Source organism: Xyrauchen texanus, chromosome 14 (genome assembly GCF_025860055.1).
Source record: "Xyrauchen texanus isolate HMW12.3.18 chromosome 14, RBS_HiC_50CHRs, whole genome shotgun sequence".
Lineage (NCBI taxonomy): Eukaryota > Metazoa > Chordata > Actinopteri > Cypriniformes > Catostomidae > Xyrauchen > Xyrauchen texanus.
Window position 1 is genome coordinate 27,882,530 of NC_068289.1, and position 11,786 is coordinate 27,894,315.

Genomic DNA, 11,786 nt, shown 5'->3' on the forward strand with positions numbered 1-11,786 from the left:
TCACTGCAGCCATCCACCAGTCGGGGCTTTATGGCAGAGTGGCCCGACGGAAGCCTCTCCTCAGTGCAAGACACATGAAAGCCCGCATGGAGTTTGCTAAAAACACCTGAAGGACTCCAAGATGGTGATAAATAAGATTCTCTGGTCTGATGAGACCAAGATAGAACTTTTTGGCCTTAATTCTAAGCGGTATGTGTGGAGAAAACCAGGCACTGCTCATCACCTGTCCAATACAGTCTCAACAGTGAAGCATGGTGGTAGCAGCATCATGCTGTGGGGGTGTTTTTTCAGCTGCAGGGACAGGACGACTGGTTGCAATCGAGGGAAAGATGAATGCGGCCAAGTACAGGGATATCCTGGACGAAAACCTTCTCCAGAGTACTCTGGACCTCAGACTGGGCCGAAGGTTCACCTTCCAACAAGACAATGACCCCAAGCACACCGCTAAAATAACGAAGGAGTGGCTTCACAACAACTCTGTGACTGTTCTTGAATGGCCCAGCCAGAGCCCTGACTTAAACCCAATTGAGCATCTCTGGAGAGACCTGAAAATGGCTGTCCACCAACGTTTACCATCCAACCTGACAGAACTGGAGAGGATCTGCAAGGAGGAATGGCAGAGGATACCCAAATCCAGATGTGAAAAACTTGTTGCATCTTTCCCAAAAAGACTCATGGCTGTATTAGATCAAAAGGGTGCTTCTACTAAATACTGAACAAAGGGTCTGAATACTTAGGACCATGTGATATTTCAGTTTTTCTTTTTTAATAAATGTGCAAAAATGTCAACAATTCTGTGTTTTTCTGTCAGTATGGGGTGCTGTGTGTACAATAATGAGGAAAAAAAATAAACTTAAATGATTTTAGCAAATGGCTGCAATATAACAAAGAGTGAAAAATTGAAGGCGGTCTGAATACTTTCCGTACCCACTGTATTTGTATTAAGAGGTCGGACAACTGCCAATTCTGATTAACCAAATTAGGTTTATTGGTACATTTCACTCATTCCTCAGCATACATAGGGTGAACTGTGTAAAACATCAAAAGTTCAGTACATCTTCCGGATGGTAAAACACATAGTTTAAACCTCCTGCACGATATAAAAATAATTTTATTCAATTTATTTCTTGCATTTCTTGCATTTATTCAAAACGCACCAACTCATGTCGCATGGCCACTGAACTCGATATAATTACACATATTTATGCTATCCAAACATAAAACTAATATTCAAGCATTGTATAACACTTGTTGTAATAACAACTTATTTTACTACTTTAAACAAACTTTAACAACTTTTTAAATGAAGAGCCCAGAAAAATGCTTATTTCTCCCCAGCATGCATAAAGCGAACTGGCGAGAGAAGCCCGCAGATCTAAAATGGCATCCACCAGCACTGGGACAAAAAAACTAAACAAAATAAAAGCCCCCAAAACAGTTCTTTGCCAAAATAACAAGATTACATAAACAAAAAGGAAAATAAGCACCAAAATATCAGTGGGATTTTAGTGAAACAAATTATTCAATTATGAATATTACATCCCCGTAACACAAGCATGGGCACACCCTCAGTTAATTTCACTACCGACAACGCTGACACACACCCTTCTAACTAATAACAAACAGACTCCACCCTGCACACTCTGACCACAGCTCACCAACTCTACCCTTTTGTGACTCTTGTCATATTCTGTGTGACACCCTCTTTCTCATACACACAAATACCTCATATATCACACTTCTCTAAGGTCAATAGGTCATTGAGGTTGAAAGCTGTGTTATAGTGTTCCTGTAGCTTAACTTGTAGATGATAAGAAGTTCTGGGTTTAATTACCCAGAACTACTTTAATTAATGTGTATCATAATACACATACCATAAAATGCATACAGTGAATGTACTGTAAATCGCTTTGGGTAAAAGAGTCTGCCAAATGTAATGCAAATGTTAATATTGTGTGTTGAGATGCAGAACTAGAAGTTGAGTCTCTCCAGATGAGATTACTTGCGCAAGCAGTGAGGCATAATGGTTGTGCTCACTTAGGTTTCAGGCATCTGGCTCAGAGCCTATGTGTTTGCTCTGTCCTCCCTCTCTCTCTTTCTCTTTCTCTAGCTCTCTCCCTCTCTCTCCCTTTGGACCAGTAACTTCCTTTTTCTGAAGGGGTTAGAGTCAAGCACTACTTATAAAGGGGACAACTGAGAGGTGCATTCTGGGACATTAAGTAGTGTTACTCCAAAAAAGGTTACAAAATCAATAACCTGGCAATGTGCAATCAAAATCTTGCTGTTCTTAGTTGGTCTCCTGTTAGCAGGTTTTCAAGAATGTTTGTGCACTTTTTTCAGCTGGTCAGGCTAGGAGATCTTGGTCAGGCTAGACTGTTTTAAAACAGCGAAGATCATCATAAATCAGCTAAGACCAGCAAACCAAACTTTGGTTGGTTTAAGATGTTTTTTTAATATTTATTTTATGTTGGTTGGTGTTGGTCTGATGCTGGTCTAGCTGTTGATGCTAGACCAAGGAAGTAAATGGGTAAAAACATAAATTTTCCGATTTGAACTATCTGATACTGATTCTTAAAATCCCAAGATCGATCTTGATGCATAAACCTATACAACGCATGTAAATCACTTGGATATGTGGCCAAATTTAGCACTTTTTAAACAAAAAATTTCTGTGATTAGCCACTGGCTGTTAAATGTTCAGATTTCACTTGCCAGTGATTTAGTGTAGTGGCAGAGCATGTGAGCAGAGCAGTAATAATTCCACCTGAGAGGAGAGCGCCTTTTTGAAGATTCCGCTCCTCTCACTCAGGGCGCTCAGAGCCCCTCGCTCAACCCAAAATGCACTTTGTGAAAGGTTTGGGAACGTGCAAAATAAGCAATAGGCCTGAGGGAGTTCAAACATTGTTTTAGTGAAGTTACAAACCTTAAAGCCTACATAAATGCAAAGTATAAATCAAAGTTAAGAACAAGGAAATCGAAAGGGAGTGTGGTGAGAATGAGCAAATATTCCTTTTGGAATGCATCACATTGCCACAAAGCATGAGGATGTGCTACGTGAACATGGTAGGGCAGCAAAAGGTGAACTAGTAGGCTACACTGTCATTCGATATTAAATGAATAGATAAGTAGATAGTAAGGTATCTTGTTGTTTTGCAATCATGTCAGTGCAGCTGCCAGCTAGATGCAAGCCTGGGTTCTGCGGGGTTGTGAACGTTAGAGCACCTTCAATTGAATATGTACGCTTAATAATACTGTATATTGGCAAAGCATATTTCCTTGGATCCACCAAGCCAAACACACACAAAAACTCCCTGCATCAAAACTAATAAACATGTATGTTCTTGTAGATTAGTGTGTCCTAATTTGTAGGTGCAGCATTCTGCTGTCATGCCTCATTGTACAATAAAGCATTTGATTGGTTAAGATTTCCTATCGCAAAGACAATTTCATAGCAAAATTATCTCATTTAATTTTATTATCTCAGTCTGTTGCTTTCGATTTCTGCTTTGGGATAAAGTGGCACATAACTGCTGGTCAGTTATCCAAAGCCAAATCCACATGATAAGGGAAACATAAAAAACTCTAGATTAGTGGTTGCGGATAACTCTTTCAACATCGCTTTCTGCATTAATGCGCAGAGAAACTATCCATAAATGATTGTATATTACAAAAAAAAGTTTTCTTGAGTGAAGACAGTGTAATTCCTGAATTAAATAATTTGCATTTATTTTGGGATCATTAAACATGATTTCATCTAATATATACAGGAATGGACAAAATCTCACTTTATGCTGGACAAATATTTTTGCATGTTTAAACCCTACTGTCCACACAAAGAGCGCATGCAAAAAATCTGATCTTTTGACATATAAAATCCAGATTCACTTTAAAAATATCAAGGAAAAACAAAGGGGCACATAGTATATACTAACATAATAATTATTATATAATTAGCCACAGTCATTTTTATTCCATAATGGTAGGGAATGGTAGGGAATATAAATCAAGCAACAATACTGAAAAAGAGAAAAAACTTTTCTGGATAACCTAACATGCCCTATAAAACTGAACACAAAATTAGGACGAGAAATTACTCATTTTAATTTACAGACAGAAGTCTGATAGCATTAAATCAGCAACCCATTAATGTATAAAGTATACAGTAGCCTAATAAACATTCTGTGGAGTCAACTGAAGATCAATTTCACTTTTACCTGTATTTCCTGGTACCAGTCCATGTTTTCATTATTGCCATAAACGCCCATAAACGTTCTCTGGACAATGAAGGGGTCAGGAGTAGTGCAGGCAAGTCTTTTATTTCCTGCCTTCAGCGTCTTGTATTTTACAGCACTCAATTCACGTGGATTCTTCACAACACTCAATAAGGTAGCATAAACTTTTAATGCACTCAGTACATGTCAACACCATGCTCTCGGGTCGCTCTCTCTCTCCCCAAACTGATGTATTGGTGCGGCTTTTCAATTCTCCCTTCGCCATCACAATAACAAGAGACAGGTGTTAAAGATAATTACAACCCAGGTGAGGAGCCTTACTGCTCTCTCTCTCTCGCAGACAAACAAACGACCGCACCCCCATCACCACATATCACCACTGCCTGACTCAGGCTAGGGCAACATCCATCCTGCCAACCCCCCCTCATGTCTGTAGAGAATGTCAGCCACGGCCATCTGTGCTCCTGGTCTTTGGATCACCTCAAATTTGAAGGCTGAAGTGCCAGGTACCAACGGGTGATCCGCGCATTGGTATATTTCATGTGGTATAGCCACTGGAGTGAGGCGTGATCTGAACAGAGGGTGAAGGCCCACCCCAGCAGGTAGTGGCGGAGAGTGAGGATGGCCGACTTAGTCACCAGACAGTCCTTCTCCATGGTGCTGTACATTGTCTCTCTCAGCGAGAGCTTATGACTAATGTACAGCTCCTGAGGGAGCACTGCCCCCAGTTCTCTGTCAGATGCATCCATCTGCAAAATAAAGGGGAGAGAGAAATTAGGAGCATGTAAAAGCGGACCCCAATAAAGTGCAGATTTTATTTTTAGGAAAGCCTGTTGGCATGACTCCGTCCACTGGACCGGATCACTGCAGTTTCGTTAACCTTGGGACGCACCTGCCCGTGGCCCAAGTGGAAACCCATATACCAAACTGTAAATCTGCCTATCTGCCAATAACCCTTTGTTAAGTCTAGCGTTGAATAAAATTGAGCCGCGCCCAATTGATTGAGCAGTTCGTCAATCCGAGCCATTGGGTACGCGTCAACTTTGGACACCGCGTTCACTTTGCGATAGTCTACACAGACCTGGATCATCCCATCACTCTTAGGTACCAGTACCACCAGGCTGGCTCAATCGCTGTGCGACACTTCTATTATTCACATATCAAACATTGCCTATAATTCTTCCTTAACAACCTTTTTTTGTGTTCAGGAAGGTGATGGGGCGGCTACGAACCACCACCCCCGGGGTGGTCTCGATATGGTGCTCTATGAGATTTGTGTGACCGGGTAGATGCGAGAACACATCCGCAAATTCCGATTGCAAGTCGGACATGTCTGTGAGCTGCGACTGCAAGAGGTTGACTCCACACGAGATCGGGTTGAATTTGGTTTGAGAGTCACCTCCAGGCCATGCTTCGCCCTCTCAGGGACTACCATCGATAAAGCCCCAGGGAATACCTCCCACCATGATTTCAGGAGGTTGAGATAGTAAACACTGGGGAGACAGGGGAAGTGTGAGAGAGAAACAAAGGGATAGAGCCCCTTGGTCTGGGAAGGAGTCTGGGTGGGGTTCCGGGGAGCCGGAACAGGAAGGAAAGGGTAGGGTGAGGGTTGAGATGCAGGAGAGAGAGAGGAGAGAATAAAAGTGTCTGCTTCGCTGCCTCCTGGACACGCCATTATGTGGACCCACTTGGCCACACCATGAGGAAGCTGGGAGATGAACTGCTCCAGTACCACCAGATCTTGATCTGGGTCTGCTGGATGCTGGCGAGGAACTTGATAACTTCAGCCAGCGTTGAAGACTCCATAACAGCAATGTCCTCCAAATTCCTAGGTTTCGGCACTACTGTAGAAAGTTTGGTTCTTTGGGCAATGGAGGAGTAAGGAAACAACAAATTAGTGCAGGCAAGTCTTTTATTTTCTGCCTTCAGCATCTTATATTTTACAGCACTCAATTCACATAGATTCTTCACACCACTCAATAAGATAATATCAACTTTTAATACACTCAGTATACGTCGACTCTATGCTCTCGGGTCGCTCTCTCTCTCCCAGAATAATGCTTTGGTGTGGCTTTCAAGGGTCTCTCTCTCTCTCCCCCACATGCAGACACATCCATGCCCCCATCACCACTGACTTGAACAAACTTTAAAGTTGAAAAGATTGTGTTTTTCTGGGTCGGTTGTGTCACTAATGCCTTAAAATGTTTTCAATTCTAAATTAACTTTATTTACTTTAAACAAGTCGAAGCGTAAAAGCGCGAATTTGCACGTATTCTAGTTTCACATCATGCCACATCATGCCGCGGCATCGCCAAACCAGCGCACCCCGCCTGCTCGCCAAGGACATCTCCCTGCGACTAAACACCGGGTAGTGCCGCCTCAACCCCAGCCCAGCTCTCAGCCCCATTGGTGAGCACCTCGCATTTGGTGTACGCCCCCTGTCTCCAGGACCCCTTCCAGGACCAGGAAAGCTCCTAAGTACTCCTGAGATGGGCGACCCAGGCAGTCAGACGTTCGCTCCGGAACTGGTACCAAGACCAATCCGTCCCCCGGTGGAGGGCCGGGAGGAGAATCCTTGTATCATTTGCCGCATCACCTTCAGGCTGTGGTACCCAGGCAGCGATTTCCTCACTCCCTGGGTCATCCAGCTAGTGTGCGCCGTTCTCACGGCACCCCGGCCCCAAAACTCTACAGTCCTGGCTCGCCGGACGCAGCTCCCTCGCCTCGACACCTTTCCAGGACCTCTTCCTCAGTCTGTAACCCGCCGGGTGCGCAGAGCATGGTAAGTGCTTTGAGTCTTTTCTCAGCACCCAAGCCTCGGGACGCTCTTCTGCCTCCCGACGCACTATAACCTGCCCCCCCTCCACCACGAAGCCCCACCCGGTACATCAAAAGCGATCGTCCCGTTAGTGCCCCTCACGCAGAGTTTGGACGCACGGCTTTCGCTGCTCAACCCATCACTAGGCTACGAGATTAAGTTCACCTGGCTCCCACCTCGTTTCGGTGGTATTTGCTCCACCTCCATACGTAGCAAAAAAGCCAGCGCAGAGATCACAACTCTGCTTCTCAAGGACGTGATAGAGCCCGTCCCTCCAGCCAAGATGAAGAAGTGTTTCTACAGCCCTTACTTCATTGTACCCAAAAAAGGTGGCGGGTTGCGAGCAATCTTGGAACTGCGAGTTCTCTACCAGGCCTTGCAAATCCCCCATTTAAAATGATGATCAACCAAGCCAGAGCTCCCTCCACCAGGCAACTTTTAGCCCTGAAGTGGTGCTTGTTTGCGAATTGGTGTTCTTCCTGATCTGAAGACCCACAGTGATGCGCAGTTCGGTCAGTGCTCTCATTCCTGCAAGAGAGGCTGGATGGAAGGCTGTCCCCCTCCACCTTGAAGGTGTATGTTGCTGCTATTGCAAGCCACCAAGACGCAGTGGACGGCAAGTCCTTGGGTAAGCACAACTTGATTATCAGGTCCCTTAGAGGCGCCGGAGGCTGAATCCTCCCCGCCCAAGCCTGTTCCCCTCCTGGGATCGCTCAGTGGTCCTCTCGGGCCTTCAGAGACCCCCCTATCGAGCCGCTTGACTCAGCTGAGCTCAAGGCCCTCTCCTTGAAGATGGCCCTCCTGATAGCGCTAGCTTCCATCAAGAGGGTTGGGGACCTGCAAGCATTCTCTGTCAGCGACACTTGACTGGAGTTCGATCCGGCACATACTTATGTGCACATGTTATCCTGAGACCGTGACCAGGATATGTGCCCAAGGTTCCTACGACCCCCTTCAGGAACCAGGTCGTGAACCTGCAAGCAAGCTTCCCCGGGATGAGGCAGACCCAGCCTTCTGGTTGCTGTGTCCGGTACGTGCTTTGTGTATCTATTTGGACCGCACGCAGAGCTCTAGATGTTCTGAGGAGCTCTTTGTCTGCTCGGCGGGCGGCGGAAAGGGAACAGCGTCTCCAAACAGAGGCTGCCCACTGGGTCGTCGACGCCATTTCCTTGGCCTTCCAGACTCAGGCCGTACCCCCCCTTGCGTGTCCGAGCACACTCGACAAGAAGTGTGGCATCCTCGTGGGCACTGGCCAACGGCACCTCCCTAGCAGATATCTGCAGAGCAGCGGGCTGGGCAATACCCAATACCTTTGTGAGATTGTACAATCTCAGGGTCTCGTCCTGTGTTTTGTCAGGTCTGAGCAAGTAGAACTTGGTAACACGGCACAACCGACCGGGTGGTCCGCTTGCACACATCACCCTTCAACAAGCTGATGCAGTGCGCTTTCTCTCCCAGGTTAGCCAATAAGCGTCGCTTCCTAGATGTTCTCCTCCCTAGCCTTCTGGCCTGCGAATTCAGCGGAGCAATTTGCATCTAGACCCACTATGAGCCACAGGTGCTCTATACTGGGGCTTAGTTCCCTCCTCAGGCAAACTCCCTGTGATGTATTTTACGCGGTACGGTCCCCCTGTCGGCGGACCCTCTTGGTGTATTTGCCACATGTTACCTCCCTCTAGTCTGGGCAGGATGTGGCCTCTGCAGGGTCTTTTACCCCAGAAAGAATAGGACAAGGAAAGACCGCCTTCCCCGATGCATTTCATAGCACTAAGATAGCCCCAGCCGCTTCACACCCTATGTGAGAGACACAGAGAGAGAAAAGGCCATGACTGCCGGGCTTGCTCCCATGCTAGTCATGTCGCCTGTTCCCGTGTGGGTACTTAGAATCTAAGAGCAGTATATGACACCTTTTATTGGGGGCACTGGGGAGGGTTACGTGCAGCATACACAGCTGCTTCTAGCACGCAACAGCCTGCTTGCACCTGTCTCAGCAGTTCATGCAACACAGTTTAGTGCATGGCGTTTTTAAATGGGTCCCCTAGTGTCACTACAATCGACACAATGTCGAGTGAGTGACAGAAGGGGAGTGTCATGGTTACTGTTGTAACCTCTGTTCCCTGATGTCACATCCGAGACGTTGTGTCCCCCTTGCCATAGCACTATTCCTACCACTGTAACGCGCCATATCTTAGTCTCGGCTCCTCGGTTCAAAAACCTGAATGACAGACGCACGTCCGCTCCATTTATACCCGTATGTCCGGGGGTGGGACATGCAAATTATGTCTGCCAATTTCACATTGGCCTTTTCTCAAGTTCAGAGGTACGTGAGGCTCCGAAGGAAGATCCCTTGTGTCACTACAATCGACACAACATCTCGTTCCCTCCATCAGGGAACTTGTAATAAATAAACTTGTAAGAAGGATTTGATACCATTGGGTGTCTGTGTCATTTCTTTCTTCCCTCAGCTGAGCCGTATCTAGACGGGGATTGCAGATCAACAAAATAAATTAAATACATTGGATGACAAAATTATCTAACAATATACTTAAAACAGATCTGTCAGACGCTTAAGAAACTGCCTTGTTCTGCACTTGTAGTTCTTACTTATACAAGTATACAATAAACATGTAACTTATATATATATATATATATATGTACACTCACCTAAAGGATTATTAGGAACACCATACTAATACTGTGTTTGACCCCCTTTCGCCTTCAGAACTGCCTTAATTCTACGTGGCATTGATTCAACAAGGTGCTGAAAGCATTCTTTAGAAATGTTGGCCCATATTGATAGGATAGCATCTTGCAGTTGATGGAGATTTGTGTGATGCACATCCAGGGCACGAAGCTCCCGTTCCACCACATCCCAAAGATGCTCTATTGGGTTGAGATCTGGTGACTGTTGGGGCCATTTTAGTACAGTGAACTCATTGTCATGTTCAAGAAACCAATTTGAAATGATTCGAGCTTTGTGACATGGTGCATTATCCTGCTGGAAGTAGCCATCAGAGGATGGGTACATGGTGGCCATATTGGGATGGACATGGTCAGAAACAATGCTCAGGTAGGCCGTGGCATTTAAACGATGCCCAATTGGCACTAAGGGGCCTAAAGTGTGCCAAGAATACATCCCCCACACCATTACACCACCACCACCAGCTTGCACAGTGGTAACAAGGCATGATGGATCCATGTTCTCATTCTGTTTATGCCAAATTCTGACTCTACCATCTGAATGTCTCAACAGAAATCGAGACTCATCAGACCAGGCAACATTTTTCCAGTCTTCAACTGTCCAATTTTGGTGAGCTCTTGCAAATTGTAGCCTCTTTTTCCTATTTGTTGTGGAGATGAGTGGTACCCGGTGGGGTCTTCTGCTGTTGTAGCCCATCCGCCTCAAGGTTGTGCGTGTTGTGGCTTCACAAATGCTTTGCTGCATACCTCGGTTGTAACGAGTGGTTATTTCAGGCAAAGTTGCTCTTCTATCAGCTTGAATCAGTCGGCCCATTCTCCTCTGACCTCTAGCATCAACAAGGCATTTTCAGCCCACAGGACTGCCGCATACTGGATGTTTTTCCCTTTTCACACCATTCTTTGTAAACCCTAGAAATGGTTGTGCGTGAAAATCCCAGTAACTGAGCAGATTGTGAAATACTCAGACCGGCCCGTCTGGCACCAACAACCATGCCATGCTCAAAATTGCTTAAATCACCTTTCTTTCCCATTCTGACATTCAGTTTGGAGTTCAGGAGATTGTCTTGACCAGGACCACATCCCTAAATGCATTGAAGCAACTGCCATGTGATTGGTTGATTAGATAATTGCATTAATGAGAAATTGAACAGGTGTTCCTAATAATCCTTTAGGTGAGTGTATATATATATATATATATATATATATATATATATATATATATATATATATATATATATATATATATATATATATTTCAAGACATATATTTTATATTATTATTAGTGCTGTCAGTCAATTACAATTTTGATTCCCTATTATTCGGATAATTTTTCGTAGTTACTTTGAAAGTGCTGAAATTTGACTCTAAATATACTTATTTTCATGTCTTAGGACAAAACAAAACTATATATAAAATGATAGCTTTATTTACATTTTCTTAATAAAGCCTTTCACTGTATTAAATAGAAATGCACCTAAATAGTACCAATTTAAGTAACATTAAACGTTTCCCAAATTCTAAGTGGGAGTTTGACTAATTGAAAAACTATGTAACTATAAGTTTCTTAAACTCTCATCTTCCACAATATTTGTTATTAACAATTTTTTATTGATTCCAATCCAAAAAATACAAACACAACATAAAATACAGAATCAATTATTCACATTAACCCCCGACACAAACACGCACTTCTGTGGTCACCAACATCTAGAACATAATAATAATAATAATGCAAATTATAATAAATGAATAAAAAACAAAAAAGATTCACTTTCAAACAACATCAATAATACACATACTCAACTAAACTACAAATCTCTCTCCACAGCCCCTCCCCAAGAACCCCCCCCCCCCCCACACACACACTTCCTGAAAAACGAATCACGTTTCCCTAGCCTTCTAGAAATCACCTCTTCAAATGTCGCCACCCTGCCCATCTCCCCACACAACTCCCTATATGAGGGTGACCCAGCCGACTTCCATCCCCTTAGGATGACTTTCCTGCCAATCATGACTCTGGCTAGGACCCAACTTT